General features: G+C 37.7%; 1 pseudogene; it reads right to left on the reverse strand.

Annotated features, from left to right (window-relative positions):
- LOC122806178 overlaps positions 1-19,074 on the reverse strand; it is a 72,944-nt pseudogene that overhangs the window by 7,593 nt on the left and 46,277 nt on the right.

Below are 19,074 nucleotides of genomic sequence, written 5' to 3' on the forward strand. Positions count from 1 at the left end.
TCAGGGACCACCGGTGCTCTTGGAATCACAGCCGAATTAACTGCTTGTAAATCCTGAACCAACCTCCATGACCCATCCGGTTTCTTTTCAGGAAACAACGGAGTATTGCAGGGCGAATTTGGGCATTCAACAAGAATTCCTACCTGTTTTAGCTGCTCAATGACTGGCTTAATTCCTTCCTCTGCTTGTTTACTTATCGGGTATTGGTGCTTACAAGGTCTGAAACCTGACTTTGGAGTTATACAAACTTCACCTGCTGTTTTCATCAGTCCTACATCCCCTTTACCTTTTGACCATAAATCTACAGGTAAGGCACTTAACGCACTATCTTCCTCTTGAGTTAGGAGGATTTGTCATGCAATTTCTGTTTTGTCATCCCTGAGGTGCACACTTGGTTGTGCCCAAGTCACCCAATTTAATCTTTGTACCTGGATCTGTTGATCCTTCAACTGACTTTCGGACATTGTGTCCCAATTTGTTACCTTTTTCGCCAAATCTACCCAATGTGTCCCCACCGCTTTAGTAATTGAAATATGTGGGCTATAACCTGAGCGATATAAAGAACTCATTTCCTTGGTCAAAGTACAGGTCACTACTGTATTACCTTGCTTATCCCCTTTATCCGGACCAGGGGCCTGTCTGTAGTACATAGTACAATGTAAGTGCGCCACAACCTGTGGTGACCCGCTCCTAGATTTACTTAAAGCTAGGTTGATCAAATCTGTATCAACCCTCCCCGGCCTGTTTGAATTCAAGTCCTGGCTATACCAGTAAAACAAGTCTTGTACTCCTTGTACCACCAAGCCATTCGCTAACCTTTTCGCCTCAATGCCTTTAGGTGTGGGAATTGCCACTATTCCAAACAAATGCATCAAATCTCTTCCCAGCAAATTAACTGGACAAACTTTCGATATAATTACCCTACACCTAACAGTTTGTTTTGTTTGCGGATCTGTGAACAATAGAGGATGAGACAGTGATTCCTTATTGATTTTCCCGTTTGCTGCTTTCACAAGGACAAACTCATCTGTTTCACAGTTCGGGGGTAGAACTGCTGGACCCAAAAGTGTACGCGATGCACCTGAATCACATAAAAACTCCACTTTCTGTCCCTCAACCAAAAACTCTATCATGGGTTTTTGATCCAGATGCATAGCAATACCCAAATGTGCCAGGTTTATGACTTCACAGTCACAATCCCGCCCTTCCTTAATTTCCTGGGTGTCCTGACATTCATCGCAGAGAGTGTCTGCCTCATCATCATCACAATCATTCTCGCTTTCTTCTTCTCTACAATAATCACAATAATGAATTTGGCGCCTTCCTTTACTATCATATAGTCATGCAGAGCCCTTGTTCGTAAGCTGTGGGGGATGTTGCCACTCTTCGCAGTCGGCAGCAAAGTGCCCACGTCTACCGCATTTAAAACATTCTCCACATTTTAACCTCCCCTCATATTCCTCTGAATGTCCACCCTGTTTATACGATGTGTCCCATTTCGGGCCCCACGTCTTTGTACGCCAACACGGCGCCCTTGCCCCCTTTGGTCCTGTACCAAAAATATACCACCATCATCCCCTACTGCTAACACTTGTACTTTCTTTTTCTTTTTTAAATTGAAATGTCGCTCAGCATGCCGTGCATATTCAAACAAAGGTTGCAGTCTACATGTTCTGTGATCAACCATATGCTTAGTTATAAAACTATTTATCGGTGCCTTACAACCTTTAAGAAAAGCGTTTTTCAATTGCTGTTCGTGCGGACTATCAGTAGTCTGATCCTGCGAATCATCATTCCACAATGGTTATTGAACACTTCTGTCAATCTTACAATATAGTGCTCTACAGATTCATCATCATTTTGGATGCCCTGATTTATTACTGTCCAATCTGCTCTTGGACGCCACTTATCAGAAATTCTCTTCAACAGATCAGTGACTCGCGTGTCTAACACCCCAGAATTATGCTTTAATGTAGTGCCGTCATCTGCCTTACATGTCCAAGTACCACAAACTAAGTGCCAATCTGGACCCAGGATTTGTCGCACTACTTGTTCTACTTCTAAACCATTTAGATGATAACTTAAACGCATACCAACTATGTCCTCAGAAAACTTTTGAAAATTAACCTTGGGATGAGGAATACCATCCGTAGCTCGTTTTATATCCTCTCTTGCCCAGGGACGATAAACTAAAATAGTTGGCTCTTGTCCAACATCCCCTGCTTGTGGGTTTGCAACTTGTATTAAGGGAAGGGCTTCTGAGTGGTCAGAAAGTTTAATGGCCCAATGTCCTTGCCCTGCTGGACCCGACCTTAACTGCATAGGTTGGTCTACCTGTTGCAAAGCAACCTTGGGTACTACGGGAATTTGCGGGTAAATTGGAGGGGTCACAATGTTTCCTTGAGCAGCCAATAACCCACCCTGCTGTACAGATCCCACATCTTCAGACTGATATTGAGGAGGTTCCGCCGGTACAGCAGCAGCAATTTCCACATACGGTGGGGCAGTTGCCTGCCTTTGTACCGCACAAACTGTATGCTCATCCTCCTTATCTAAAAATAAAGCTACTTTTCCACTTGGCACCAGTGATCCCTTTTGATTTATTTTTTCTTTTTCCTGGCACTGTTTTTCTTTTATAGCTCGTTTATTTGCCTCTTCTAACCATTTTTGTGCTTGGGGAAATCCCAATTGTCTTTGTTTTTTAGTTCTAGTTCCCGCATCTCTTTTCAAAACTCTAACCAATTTTGCACAGGCATTCTTATTCAGTGTACCATCAAAATCATATCTCGACTTCCACTTTTTCAAAAATTTAACATTATTTTTGTTTAAACCTTTCATATACTTAGCATCAACATTTAAACAGGCATCACTCTCACACTTGCAGCAACTCGAACCCATGTTTCCCCTAGATTTTTAATTTTACCTTCCCTTTTTTTTTTTTTTCTTTTTTTTCTTTTTTTTTCAGGTATTTAGGACTGTGTCAAAATTATTTTACAGGGCTTATTATAAAATGGGACTATCTTAGTGGGTGACCCTAACAAAATAATCTTAACAAGTAATCCTACCCATCCTTAACTAAAAATAAAACATTGTCGACAAGATTAAATTAAAAGAAATTTATTTTTCATCCTACCTGAACCAGATGAGACTCCATTTCCCCTTTTCATTCAGAAACCGTCCCTCAGATAGGGATCAGAGAGCGGCCGGCCTCTTTTCAATGACAAATCAGTCGGAGGGCTTTCAGTCGAGGGAATCTTAAGATGAGAAACCCTCACCTGCACAGGTTTTTCGGTCTCTCTGTCGGTCTGATCCATATCTTCCTAGAGGTTTCCGGTCCAAAGGACCAAAATGTCAGAAGAAAAAATTCAAACTAGTCGCATCTACCTCAGGTGATGAATTTTCCTTTATTAGCAGCTAACCAGATTACACAGCATGTTGGCCAAGATGTCCGGTCTGGACTGATCTGATCTCCTCTGATCTCAACTTTTATAATGCAAGCAAAACAACTTTTTGGTACATTTCTGACCGTTGACAGTTGGCTATGAAAAACATATAGGAAAAACATGGTTATCACAAATTACCTCAAACCCTCAGCTAGTACAGAACGTTCAAGAAGTACAGAATGTTCAATTCAGCAACGGTAGCTCAAATTTTCCAGGACACACAGCCTGCCCCAGTAAATTAACTCTTACTCGGCCGTGCATCCTTATCCCAGGCTTCACTGAGCTATAACCAAATCTCTTTATTCTGAAATGCAGAAAACCAATATCATTCAGGTTCATAAGCAATGCTGCATTTTGTTCACAGATGAGGCCCATCTTTGATAGGCATATTCCAACAAATAACATGTTCACTTTGCAAGAACAGGAAAAAGACAAATAACAGTATGTTTTAAAACTTTTTCTCCTAACACTTTCCCTAAGGATCTGGAGGTCAGAAAAATGCTTTATTGGCAGTCATGTCAAACAACACATAAAGAAGTCCTCTGAACTGTCCCTGAATTCATAGAATGTCCCACATTTTGTCTTAGATTTTTGCCCAGTTCCTTTTATTTTTCTGGTAAATCTCTTAAGAGTTTAATGTCTGTCAGTAATGTCAGAGATTAGAGTTCATACTTCTCATTCTTAAAAAATGCATGTTGATGCAAAACATGTCATTATATTAACTATTTAAGTGAATTAGAATAGTATTTAAAAACTGTCTCTGATTTAGGCCTTTGAGCCCCATTATTTTTGGCTTTGCCCAATCAAGTTGAGAGGTATAAGGTAGAACAAAAAGTGGTTAGATACTGACCAAAAATGTACAAATTTTAAAATTGTTTAAGTTCACTTATCACTTAGTAAGTACAATGCTTTTTTTCCTGATAAGCCTAACTTTAAGAGCTGGGTCAGCATATGTTCAATTTACCTTGACTATTACTAGTTTTCCCGGTTAATGCTAGTGCTGGATTAAGCACTCCAGCCATTATTTGTGTAACTTTTATGCTGCCTCAGGACATCAATCAATGATCTAAAAAATACATCTCTGTGATATACACAAATCTAATTGCATTTAGATGCCTGTGTATAAAGGAAAGTCCTACCAAGGTATAAAATTCTTGGTTCTGCATCTGTCTTCTGGGGTGACAATCTCACATATTTTCTATCTGTGAATTTCATCTGGCTATTAAACACCTTGGAAAGATGCAGGTTTGAAGGTCCTGAGGCAGCATAAAAGTTACACAAGTAATGGCTGGAGTGAAGAATCTAGTACCTCCACCACAATCCACTAATTTGCTTGAAGAAACATTTATTTTTCCTTTTCTAAATCTCATATACTGGCAGGAATGTCTTCTTGGGAGTTGAATCAGTACTTCCACTGTTTCTCTGAAGAGCTGGGAGACTGATCACATAATTTTTGCCACTTGCCCCAAATTAGACCCCTTTGGCAAGAGGTAAGGGATAAGTCTTGAGGTGCTTCCCATGGCACCATGGACTATTGAGTCCTCAGGTCAAGTCACAGATATTTAAAATCTTGTTTTCTTTTTAAGGTTAAACAAGGTAATTTGAGGCAAATGTGATAAAAAGGTGTTGTATGCAATGGTGTGATTTAATCTATGATAGTAAAAATAGAAAAAATTGAAAAATTTTACTTTGGAGGAAGATATGACTACTGATATCATATGAGAGGCATTGGCTCAACAAAAGGGTGACAATGATTGTTAGATGATATATTTCTCATTTTTTAACACAACCTTTATTTCCAGTCAGTGATCTAAAAATAGATCTCTGTGACATACATAAATCTAATTGCATTTAGATACCTGTAATTTTTGAATAATTTCCATTTTGTCTGTTAACATAAAATGAAATGGCGATTACACCAGACTTAGAATAGCTATTACCATTATAACTCTGTATAGTTGTTGTCTCACCATTGTATACTATTGATAGTTCCCATGTTTGCACAGAGACAGCCTCGCTGGTATAAGGAGGCCATTTATGAAACGTTCTCACAGTAAACATTTGTTTTGATTTTTCCCTGTTCTTCTACTCTGTTTAACCATTCATTAGCACTACTACATCTCTCCAAAGTGTTTTTTTTCAATGCAATTGCATTTGCAAGTGATAATATCTTTTAAGACTATCATTAATAATGGTATCAGTGCATGTGTATCAAGGAGCACTTTTTGTTCTTTCACCTAACTTTTCAGTACTTAAAGTTCTGTGTCTGTTAACTTTATTATTGCACTTTGTGCTTCTCTCCTTAAGTCCACAAATGCCTGGCCTGCTCCCATGTTTGTTTCCCATTCTTGTCACATCTCTGTCATTCTCCCCTAACTTGTGGGAGCATCTCCTAGAGCTTATATAGTATGTAGAAGTATTTATACAAACACTTCCAAGCAAAGATTCTGTATCTTCTTACTTTAATTGCTACTCTGGGAGCTGTGCATGTTTTTTTTTCTATGGAAGCCGAACTTTATTTGAAAATCTTCCCAGTTGTGGTGACATACTTATACCATTTTTAAACAAAAATAGAATCTACAAAGACAATGCAGCAAATATGCTTAAATTATAACAGAACTATATCCATTATCATGGCTGTCCCTTTGCCTTGACTCATGATATCACTTCTCAAAATAAGCATGCTTTTTATTGTATTTATACAAAGCACCAATCAAGAGTGCCACTGAACTGATCATTAAGGGAGCTGTTTATTCCTCAGTTGCATTCTAAATATTTTTAGTTTTTACATACATTTCTTTAAGGTGCTTAAGATGCCTAAATAACCTTTTACTTTTTCTCCTCTTCTACAGCCCTGAAATATACAATATAGAAGGAAAGCCATTGAAATTAAAGCAGTTCCCCACATTCATTTTGGAAAAGCTTTAAAAAGCCAAATATAGAAGGACACACTACACATAGAACAATTAAGTATCTTTCCAATGCAATAATATTAACAAATTTAGTGCTTTTTTTCAACAATTATCTGTTACTCGGCAAACTTATAGGCACAGAATTGACTACATAAATTAATATATTTGATTACTGTTTCTCAATTCCCAATATAAATTAATTTATGAAAACCTGTCCTAGAATAAATAATTTTCCAAAGTGTAATTAAAGAGGGCTTGTTTATTGTGTGTTGTCTTTGACATGATCAAATACGCTTATTTCCAAACATACTGTGCATACCTGTTCCTAACTTGAGATGTATTAAGACATATACATTATTTAACAAAAAAATCATAAATAAATAAAACAGTAATGCACAAGGTCTATTTCAAACCAAACATACTTATTAAAAACAGTTAGAACTTCTATTATATGAGGGTTAAAATACCCAGTGCACATCTAATAAACAAAAGTGAGGTACACACCATCACCAATCATTTGCCAGTTTGAAATCTAACAAGATTTTCCTGCATTTTTCCTCCTTCACAAACAAATGTTTTGATTATGTTTACAATGAATTATAGTACCAACTGAGGGAATCATTCAAGAAGTGATTCCAGTTGATCTTGGCCTTCATATGGATGGTATTTCTTTATGCTATAGCATTTAGTCCCCAAGGCCTGTTATTCCACCCTTCCCCTCCTTCAGCTCATGTGCATGTTAGTGATGTAAAGGTGAAATAGGACTTATAAGCAAAGAGAATTTTGCTTGGACTATAAGAATTTGCTGCTTTGGTCAACTTTCAAGAGTTGATCCATTTTTGCACATTTCATGGCATTGCATAAACTACATCTGTGCTCCTGGTACTGGCCCAAATGGGTTCAGTGATGCCATTACAGTTTGTTCTTACATTACTGGTTGCTGTGCCTATACAGGAATAGTTCCCATATGAGGATACATTCCATCGTCCCTTACTACTGTTGGTGTTGTAGCAGGGTATACCATTACTGGGAGTATCACAATAGGAGGATTCCATGTTGTAGAAGGAGTACTCTTTGATTGCCAACTAGATCTTCCAGTTATGTTTTTTTTTTCCTCTTGCATGACACCAGTGAATATAATTTTTCTGCTTCCATTTCCAATGCCCGAATTTCCTACACTATTCTTTTATCTGTTATTCACTAGGTCATTTAAGTATGGCAAGATTCCTCAAGATTGGAGACTCACACTTTTATTTATTTATTTAACATTTGTTGACTGGGAAAGTCTGACTAGGACAGAGCCTATTTTCAGTGGATGCCCAAGGAGAAACGCTTCAGACCCATGTCTTTGGAATGTGGGAGGAAACTGGAGTACCCAGAGAAAATCCATGTGAGTGCAAGGAGGACATTTAAACTCTGCACAGAAAGCACCCCATCCGAGAATTGAATTGGAGAACCTCTTGCTGTAAGGCAACAACATTAACTGCTGCACCACTGCGCCACCCACTTGTTAAACCTATCTTTAAGGGGAAAGAGGAATAGAACAAACCCAGAGTCATATAGCTCCATAAACATATTTTTCAAGTTGTGGAAAATAATGGAGAAGGTTATTTAGTTTAAATTATTTTCAGAAATGGAAAGGTTGGGACTTCAAAACATATATCAGCATATATATGTTGAAAATAAATCTAGAACTTCCTGTAACGAGATAATGCTCTATAACAATACAATAACAGCTATAAATGAAAAATTGTGCTGTAATGTAATTTCTATAGACTTAACTTCAGGATTTGATAGGGTCATTCACAAAACAGTGATCAATAAATTAGTACAACTGAGTATTGATATATTCTTGATAATATAGATAGCTACATGGTTTACAAATAGGACATTGCAAGTATTAGACATTAACTGGACAGGTGACATTTTAGGTTACAGTCAGGGTGTCCCACAGGACTCTGTCCTAGGCCCATAGTTGTTTAGGGTGTATCTTTTAGATTTATGTTTTTCATGTGAGGTGTCCTCTAGTCTGCATGCAGATTACCTGAAAATGGGTAAACTGATAACACTTGTTACAGAGAGGGCAATTCTGCAAAAGAACTTGACCAAATTGACCATTTGACTACAAGAGAATAATATGCTGATAAATACATCAAAAACTAATCATATGTGATTTGGGAGACGTAGACTGAAAGGTGAATACAGTGATTGAAACTATAGAGTCAGTTAAGGGCCTGGGTATATAAGTAGATCTTGCTTTGAATTTTTCTAATTATATCAACTGATTGGTTACTGATAGTTATAGAACTATAGGTTGTATAAAAACATTTATAAAGTCTAGGAAATCAGAAATGATGAAATAATTTTTGTTAGTCATATCAGACCCTAACTTGAGTATGGAATAACAGTATGGAAACCTAACAAGAAAACAAGCATGAGTAAACTGGAAAGAGTACAGTGGAACTATATCAATGGCATTCATGGATATGAAAATTTAAGCTATTATGAAAGACTAAACATTTAAGAGGAGACCTTATTCAGGTATACAGGGCATTCAGAGACAACTATATCTGGGAATGTTTGGGGTTATCAAAAAGTAGTTAGAAAATCATTAGACAACCTATGTAGAACATAATACAGGAATGAGAAGTGTACTAATTGATTCTCTGAGAGAGTAGCCAATGCATGGAATAAACTACCAATTTACATTAAAGTAAGCACTAGTTTAGATATTTTTAAGAACACCCTAGACAATTATTAGTAACTGTTTTGGTATATTGTCAGGCTAGAAGGGCGTTATTAATCATGCCTGATGTATTTGTGTATGCAAAGATGAATCAAGGTCATGTGATACTAACTTATTAGGCTGATGATTTATTAATCATGCCTGAAATATTTGTGCATGCAAAGATGAATCAAGGCCATGTGATACTAACTCATTAGGCTAATGATTCCACCTAAATGAAAGTCATTAGACTCCACAATCTTATTTGCAAAACAAGGAGATTTCTTTTCCCAAACACTGTATCAAAGTCAACATTAAGTCAGAATGAGGTTTGCATTTGATCAGGTAATGAAGAACCAAACACTCCCCATGCACTTACTAGTGGTGGTATGGTAGATGAAGAATGGAGTGATATCTGAAATGCTGGTTGCAACTGAAGGAGATCACATGAAAGGTTAGAACATACTACTTGAAGAACCTGGAGTTGAAAAGTGATCTCTGGTTTGTGTATTCCTTATACTTTTAGGTGAAGTAGACACAGAAGAAGCGGCTGCTGTTGTTGGACTGCACTAAGATTTTTCTTTTTTACAATATTTTCAGTTGCTTTTCCCATAAAGCTTTGAACTGAGCTTGTTCTTCATTTAGAGCTGCATGTTTTTTTTTCTTTTCATTAAGTAAGAAACCTGCCTGTGTTTGCAAAAGATGAAATTGCATTTGAAAGATTGTTAGCCCTGCTTACAGCTTTTGACTCCTTAATCTTCTCCCATTCTAAAGAAGCCAAGTATTGTTCTAGAATGTCAGGAAGAGTACTTGATACCTGGTATATCTCCCCTGCCAATTCCAATTTGTTCGGCAGTTTTAAAGAATTCAAAAATTATTGTCATGCAAGGAATGAATTTTTGTAGAAATCAAACCCTTCCTTGCACTGATTTCTTTTATATTGAAGTATTTTTGTAAAAATGTATAAGTCCTTTGTTATAAGCAACAAATAGTCCAATGGTATCTTTAAATAGATGCATGAAACAGGAATTAATTACTTCATTTGTTAAATTCATTTGAGTTAAGACTGCAGTCAAGAAGTGCATACATTATATGATTCTATATAATGGGTGTGGCCATTAGAAGCCTCTCTGTGTTCATTGTTTCCAGTCCTCCATCAGGATCTCTTTTCACCTTTGCAAAATCAAAAACAATTTGTCAATAAGAAATTGCCTTTTTTTGTTAAGATAATGGTTATACTATCTGCTAAATGTTGGCATATCATACCCTTTCAATCCACTTTTATCCAAAGAATTGCTTAAACTGAACAGTTTATTTCTAGATGGGAGGTACTGGTAATGTGCTCATTTCCATATACGATAAGATGATGAGTTGTAATGAGTGCTTTGAAAACCACTAGCTAACTTGCATCCGTAGTCCTTTCAAACAGAGAATTTGCCTGGTGTGGTATATTCAGATTCAATTCATTGGTTCACTGGGTTACATAATACAGGTACTTCTCCTTGGATGCCATCACTTCAAGAGTTATAGCCTTGTAGATGGTTTTGGTGCCAGTGACACTATGCTGGCTACTGCGTTTTTGTTAGTGATACTCTGCCCGCACTTCTCGATTATTCCCTATAACTACTGTTGTTGTTCAAAGCCAGAATTTTATGAATGTACTAGTAAAGGGCCTACTTATTTCTCACCCTGATCCATTCCTTTCCAAATGCCAAGCTCACATTTTTTTTTGTTTTGAATGTGTGTATGTGTTTGTGTGCTCAGTTGCATTGAAAAGGTATGAAATTTTCTTACCTCTATCAGTACTCTCTCAAACTCTAATATTAATTCGATATGTGTTTTATTAGTACTATTTTGGAGAATAATGTATTTATTTTTGAACAGCAAATTTCTCTGCAGAAGACAGATATAGCAATGGGTAGTCCATGCAGGAATAGTTATACCAACTAAGTTTTAGCACAATGGGAGAAAATGTATTTTTTCTCCCCATGAATTTAGATCACACATTTTTATTACTGTAAACTTCTGGACAATATTTTCTTTATATGGCATGGTGAAACCCATTGTCTACTTAGTTTTATACACAGACTTAATGATACAACTGCATATTTTAAATTTTATTTAAATTATTCACACACATGTCAGTTTTTAGATGTGGATGTTAAACAAGACCTGACAGGTATTCTACATACATCTTTATATAAGAAAAAATGCATAGAAATAGCGTGCATCTGACATATTTGCATAGCAGTCAGTGTCAGTGGTTCAGTAAGTAATAGCACACTCACCTTTGGTGCCAGAAGATCAAATGGTTATGAGTTTTAGTCCCATACCAGGTACATGGATTACTTTCCAATATTCGTTTCGATAAAACATTAAACCAAGGTCCCATCTACCTGAATTGGTGGTAGCTCAGGGGGTATAAACAGTCCCATGGCACTTATCAACTATCTATCTATATATATAGATATCTATCTATATATTTGTGTTTAAGAATGCATTTTAAAATCTACACACAGTTTATCAATTTGTATGCCTTTACTCCTATCACATCATATAATCATATATATCTATAACATGGTCTCCTATTATTCTCAGCATATTTATATCAATTTTCTTCAAATTTTTCCATATTGTGTCTCCCACTATGTTTAATTGGTCTGTCCAAATTGTTTATTTCAGTTTTCAAATTTCTATTTCTTATATTGTTTATCTCTCATTTTAATTATGTATCTTGTTCTTATGGAAATGTATCCCCTTGACCTTGTGTGGCAAAATCCAGATGTTAAACATTTTTTTTTGTATTCAATGTCCCTTTTAAAACTTGCTAGATTTCTTTGCAGTTTTTCCACTAAATGCATCAATCCAATTAGGTTTCACATAGTGACTATTTTACTTCCATAATGTCTATTATTAATCTTCTGTGCATTGGTTTGCATTTTGATTTTGCAGCATTACCTAGCAGTGGTTTAACCTTTATAAACCTATGACTACTGCACATCAAAGGTGGTAAAACCTAACATGAAGTAACAATCATGTACATACATTATGTTCCTAGGTAGATTGGTTTACAATATGCAACAAGTGTTCTTCCTGAACATACATTGTAAATAACTTCCTTACTAATGTTGTAGAGTCAATATTATTTCAGTCTGCTTCTAGCAAATTTGGACTATGATGTTTGCAGATGACATTGTGATCTGTAGTGAGAGTAGGGAACAGGTGGAGGAGACCCTGGAGAGGTGGAGATATGCTCTAGAGAGAAGAGGAATGAAAGTCAGCAGGACTAAGACAGAATATATGTGTGTGAATGAGAGGGAGGATAGAGGAATGGTGAGGATGCAGGGAGCAGAGGTGGCGAAGGTGGATGAGTTTAAATACTTGGGATCAACAGTTCAGAGTAATGGTGAGTGTGGAAGAGAGGTGAACAAGAGAGTACAGGCAGGGTGGAATGGGTGGAGAAGAGTGTCAGGAGTGATTTGTGACAGACTGGTACCAGTAAGAGTGAAAGGGAAGGTCTACAAGAGGGTAGTGAGACCAGCTATGTTATATGGGTTGGAGACAGTGGCATTGACAAAAAGGCAGGAGTCAAAGCTTGACGTGGCAGAGTTGAAGATGTTAAGATTTGCACTGGGTGTGACGAGGGTGGACAGGATTAGGAATAAGTATATTAGACGGTCAGCCCAGGTTGGAAGGTTTGGAGACAAAGCCAGAGATGCAAGATTATGTTGGTTTGGACATGTGCTGAGGAGGGATGCAGAGTATATTGGGGAAAAGATGCTAAGGCGGAAATTGCCAGGTAATAGAAAAAGAAGAAGGGCTAAGATAAGATTTATGGATGTGGTGAGAGAGGACATGCAGGTGGTTGGTGTGACAGAGCAAGATGCAGAGGACAGGAAGAAATGGAAACAGTTGATCCACTATGGCGACCCCTAATGGGAGCAGCTGAAAGAAGAAGAAGAAGAAGCTAGAATAATTTGCCCTGATGGCTTCATGCAAGAAATGCTGAATTCCTATAGGTCATCAGCACATGACTTTGGTGGTTTATACACTCCAAAAATTGTAATCTAGTCCTGTGTTGTCTTTATTGTCACAGATAACACTGACACTATGGATCATCAAACATGTAATAATCAGATCTTACTGCGATCTTTAATCCCTACTATAACACGTCCTCCTGATTTTATGATAATATCTATGTACTTCAAATTCACATAATCCAACACCCCTGTCTTATATTAATCTATATATTATATTTATGGGCAGTGCAGTGGTGCAGCAGTTAACATTGTCGCCTCACAGCAAGAGGTTCTCTAGTTCAATTCTTAGCTGGGGTGCCTTCTGTGCAGAGTCTGCATGCCCTCCCTGTGTTCACGTGGGTTTCCTCCAGCTACTCCAGTTTCCTCCCACATTCCAAAGGCATGCTTCTGCAGCGTTTCTCATTGGGCCTCCACTGAAAATAGGCTCTGTCCTAGTCGGATTTTCCCGCTCAACAAATGTTAATAAAAAAATATATAAATAAATAAATAATAAAATATATTTTTGTTAGAATGTCTGTTACAGTAAAAACATTTATACCTTGACAGAACTGGCATTGTCATTGATCTTTAACCATGTTTCACAAACAATAACAGCATCAATCTTTTGTGAACACAGCAAATTTTCCAATAAAACATTTATTATTAATGTTCCTAGCATTAACAATCAGCACAGATAAATCAAATGCTATCTGTGAACTATTAAATTTCTGATGTGATAAAAATCCTCTCTTGTGTTAGTCAAATATTGCAATATATCTACTACAAAAATGTTTGTCCCTTGACTTGATAAGCAGACTCCATCCTGTCTAATTACACATCAGTCCAAAATTAGGCCTTGATGTTATATACATTTCAACTTTTTTGACCTGGCTCTCATTTCTATATGTGATTTATGAAAATTCTGTCCTAACACCTGTACAAGCTATGTTATCTAAGATGGCTATAAGTTCCCTTCTAACAGTCAATGAGTCCTTATAAGTTCTCTTCTAACAGTCAATGAGTCCTTAAGGATGAGATAATTTGAACTAACATGAATTAAAAATAGCTCCATGCTTCCTTAAATTAAGTGATTCTAAGGCCCTGGCCGTGACCCACTCATATCCAGTAATTTTACTCCTGGCAAGCATAATGCTATTCAGTATTCATTATCCCTGGGAGGATGGCATAATGCTTAAAGTGTTTACCTTGTAAACACAAGGTGCTGGGTTTGATTCTCACATTAGGTAACTGGTTAAGCTTAAAATGGCCCACGGGAGAAGTTAGCCTAGTACTAACCTATGAACTTATAAATACCTGTTCCTCTAATAACTGATTCTCCAACTGCTAGTATGGTATTTCTGACTAGGTGTGAAGAATCTCACACTTCTAATTCAGTGTTGCCTGTTTTTTTGTTTGTTACAAAAGACCGATCTTCATCACCATTAATTTCATTGTTTGGACAGCTTATTTCATTTGCAAGCATGCAGTTCTCATCTAGCTGTCTTTGACCTTTCACAACCTGAGTCATCTTGTGAACTTCAGTCTTTCTCCTCTTTTTTTCTTGCAGTAATGTTCTTTAATCCTTCCAAGCTCACTTTAGACTTCTTCCTTTTAGTCTGCCCTTTGCCTCTTTTTTTCTGCTTTCTCTGTTGGACAAATGATGTAATTTTCTTTACACTGAATCCTTTGTGATTGAACAATGTTATCAATCCCTGCAATCTGTGTGTTACATGAGAAAGCAGTGTTTTTTTCAGTAAATATTCTCTTTGCATTATAGACATTAATGAATTTCTTTTTCTTCCTTGTCATTTGTTGTGGCCTTCTCTCTTTCTTTCACTTTTTTATTTTCTTATTTTCTTTTACATCTTCTGAATTCTCAGATTGTTGAATACTTGTATCCTTAATTACAAAGCTGTCATCATGTTTCTTCTTCTTTTGGCTTTTCCCAGTTAGGGGTCGCCACAGCAGAACTCCGGTCCGCTAATGATTGGCAGTAGATTTTTTACGGGTGCCGAGGTGCCAGCTCGATGCCCAACCTTCAACTAAGGCACGCCCATTCTACACATGTCTTTCGAACGCCACTCGACCACGGGGAGGACATGCAGACTCCACCCAGAAGGCGCTCCAGCCAAGAATCGAACGGAAGAGCCTCTTGCTGTGAGGCAACAACGCTACCGCTGCACCACCGCAGCTTTTACAAAGCTGTCATCATGTTTAATAGGGGTTAAGTGATCTTTATTAGCAGTAGACCCCTCCTTTCTTAAATGTGTTCTAGTCATACTTTGCCTAATAATATTTATTCATCAGCCTAGTCATTAATATATGTAATAACAGTTTTCCAATCTATGCCAATTGCACAAGTGCAATCACCTTCAATAAGCCTACAGATTCATTATTAATAATAGTAAGGTAAGCAAATCATCCAACTTTTGACATGAGGAACACAAGTCTCCAATGTTACCTGGTGTTACCTCTGTACATACACAGCATTTAGCATACTCAGCTAGATACTTAACATTTCAGCGAATTGTTAATGGCATGCTCATTTAACAAATCCATTTTCAGCTACAAACATAGTAAAGATTCTTGAAAGAAACAAATTCAAAATCAGTGACCACATAATTCAATGAGATTAAAACAATTGGTAAGTTAAGTCAAATTGTATGAGGAAATCATACAAACAATATGAAGATACATATTACAGTAAGTAGACAGAGCTATCTTTGTACAACAGGAAGTAATTCATAAAGTAGCAGTTGTGCCGGTCACACTAAAATGCTGAATGACCTTTATGTCACTTCTGCTCACTATTGCTCACAGTCACAGTAAAAATGCAATGTAAAGCAAAATAAATCGCCCACCAAGCAGCTGCACAATAAATCGCAAAAACAATACTTGAAGGTTTCAGATGAGCTCTGGAGTGATGTTCCCATCTAATAAATCACAAAAGCAAAGATGAGCTCTGGAGTGATGTTCCCATCTAACTGGCAAAACAATTCATACACAAGACCACATCAAGCTCTGCTCAGGGCGAAATGCCTAAACACAACTTGCTAGACCTTGAGGCCCTCCTGCATTTGGAACACATTCATTTTTGTATAAATACTGAAACTTGTTTTAGAGGTGAAGAAAACACTCCCCTCTGTATCTAGGTTTTGTGCCAACCATGCCTTTAGACTTAGTGGAAACTGTGGTGGAGTCTCCATATATGTTAAAGAACTACTTCTAGGCAGAACCCTAGAGACTCACAAACAGTACTTACTAAGATACAAATCACACTAACTGTGACCAGCTTTCAGATCCTAGTACACTGTAGTGTGCCCTGCCGTCTATAATCAGATCCTAGCATATTGCAGTGTGCCCTGTCCTCTATAATCAGCTCCTAGCACATTGCAGTGTGCCCTGCCCTCTATAATCAGATCCTAGTATATTGCATTGTGCCCTGCCCTCTATAATCAGATCCGAGCACATTGCAGTTTGCCCTGCCCTCTATAATCAGCTCCTAGCACATTGCAGTTTGCCCTGCCCTCTACAATCATTTCCTAGCATATTGCAGTGTGCCCTGCCCACTGTAATCAGATCATAGCACACTGCAGTGTGCTCTGCCCTCTACAATCAGATCCTAGCATATTGCAGTGTGCCCTGCCCTCTATAACTAACTGAAAACCATGCCAGATTCCTAAATATACTGGATGAACTTCCTGTAAACAGGAACTCTGTTATCCTGGGTGACTTTAATTACTCATTGTTAAACCAGGATACCTAAATCTGAAATGTAGGCTATGCCAAAATATTCGTAGGCTGCACAATACATGTATTTATTGTGCAGTTGCTTAGAGGGAGAGGTTGGGGGATTACATAATGGTTAAGGGGTTTACCTCACACATACATTGTTTGATTCTCATCTACTCATCTATGCTCACTGTCTAGTGATTGGCTAAGACTGATTGCCAAGTATTTGCCTATGAACATTATAGGGATTGTCGGCTTGGCATAATGATTAAGGCATTTACCACATAGACATAAGGTACAGGATTTGATTTTCACCATTGAAGGGAAACTGGATAGGCTTAAAATGGCCTGCAAGGGCAACTAGCCTAATATTTACTTATGAATCTATGAACAAATATTCCTCAACCATCTCACCAACCAACTATTTATTTATTTATTTATTTATTTTACATTTGTTAACCGGGGGTGTCTGACTGAGCCGAAAAGGCCCTTTTTCAGCAGAGGCCCGGGGAGAAAAGCTCCACAAAGAAAAATTACAGACGCATTTAGTTATTTAGACATAATCAGTATACACACAAATTACAAGAGACATGTTTTTACAGTGGCATGCGGCACAAACAGTTACAGTGGAGAGAACAATCAAAAAAAGATATTAATTTTAAAAATAAAGGTAAGTAATAGGTTTGTGGTGTACAGCTGAACTTTGGAATGTAGGTAGAATACATACATAGTACACAGGTACAGTACATAAATTGTAGATTAGCCAGTGTTTGTGAGTAAGATTGAAAAACTATTATAAATTGCTCTAGATTTAGTATGCATATGTTATCCGCTTTCACTAGCCTGGGGAGCAATCATGGCACTGCCAACTTTGCTTGAGATGTTGCCTGATGAGGTCTTTAAAGGAGGCTTTGGATGATGTGTTTTGAATGCTAGTAGGGACAGAGTTCCATTTTTTAGCCACCAAACTACTATATAGTGCATCTCCAAAGCTATTGTAGCTGTTGGTGACTTCTAGTAGTAGTTTGCTTGATGATCTAAGAGGCCTTTTGGCTGAGTGATGTTGTACTAGGTTTTTGAGGGCAGGACACTTATTGGGGAGGTAATAGATAGAATGACAGAGGCAGAGCTGATTGTAGGTTAGGAGGTTGGGCAGTTCAAACCAGTGGAGCTGTCTCAAAGCAGTACAATGATGAGTTCTATATGAGCAATTTGCAGCAAAACGGGCAATTCTGTTATAGCAAGCTTCCATTTTGCTTAGTTCAGTTTTGTTGAGATTAGTCAGAATGGGAGATGCATAGAGTAGGGTGGATAGAAGTTGGGAGCGAGCAATGGCTGATCTTGTGTTGTTGGTAAGAAATGGTTTGATACGGTAGAGTGACCCCAGTTTGGCATGTACTTTTTTAATAGTTAAGTTCAGATGACTATCAAATTTTAGGTGGGAGTCTATGGCTATTCCCAATAGCTTAGCCTGTGGCACTGGAGCAATTGGAGTAGCATTTGTGGAGTAGATAGTGAATTGACTGTTAGTGTTTTTGTTAGAACTGGTTATAATCATAAGCTGAGTTTTCTTTGGATTGAGGATAAGTTGGGCTTTTGTAAGGTAGTTTTCAATGTCAAAGAATGCTAGTTGAGTTGTTTGCAGGAGGGTGGAAATGTTTTGTGCAGCACAGATTAAGGTAGTGTCATCTGTATACTGAATTATAGATGCATGCTGTGTGGAGGTGTGGAGGTCATTTGTGAAGACTGTGAATAGTAGTGGTTCTAAGATAGAACCCTGTGGGACTCCTATAGTTATGGGCAGCTGAGGAGAGAGAGAATTTTCCCATTTCACAGCTTGGTACCTGGCAGTTAAGTAGCTTTGGAACCAGGTAAGAGTGGAATTTGATAGATGATATTGGTTTAGTTTGTTTAGCAGGATTTGGTGTGAGACTGTGTCAAATGCTTTGGACATATCCAAAAAAAGAGTTGACACTTGCAGGCCTTCATTTTTGAGACGGTTTACTGTGTCTGTGAAGCAGAGGAGAGCTGTAGTGGTACTATGGGCAGGTCTGAAACCATGCTGAGTAGGTGACAGGATGTTGCAGTCTAGGAGATAGTTTAGCATCTGGGTATGGATGCATTTTTCTAGGATTTTGGCCAGGGGGAGAGTAAAGCAATGGGTCTGTAGTTATTAAGTTCAGTGGAGGCCCCGCCTTTATGTATGGGTGTAACATAGGATATTTTCCAGAGTTTGGGCACAT

The sequence above is a fragment of the Protopterus annectens genome, chromosome 7.part0, assembly GCF_019279795.1.
Source record: "Protopterus annectens isolate FY-2018-M chromosome 7.part0, PAN1.0, whole genome shotgun sequence".
In the NCBI taxonomy this organism is placed as follows: Eukaryota; Metazoa; Chordata; order Ceratodontiformes; family Protopteridae; genus Protopterus; species Protopterus annectens.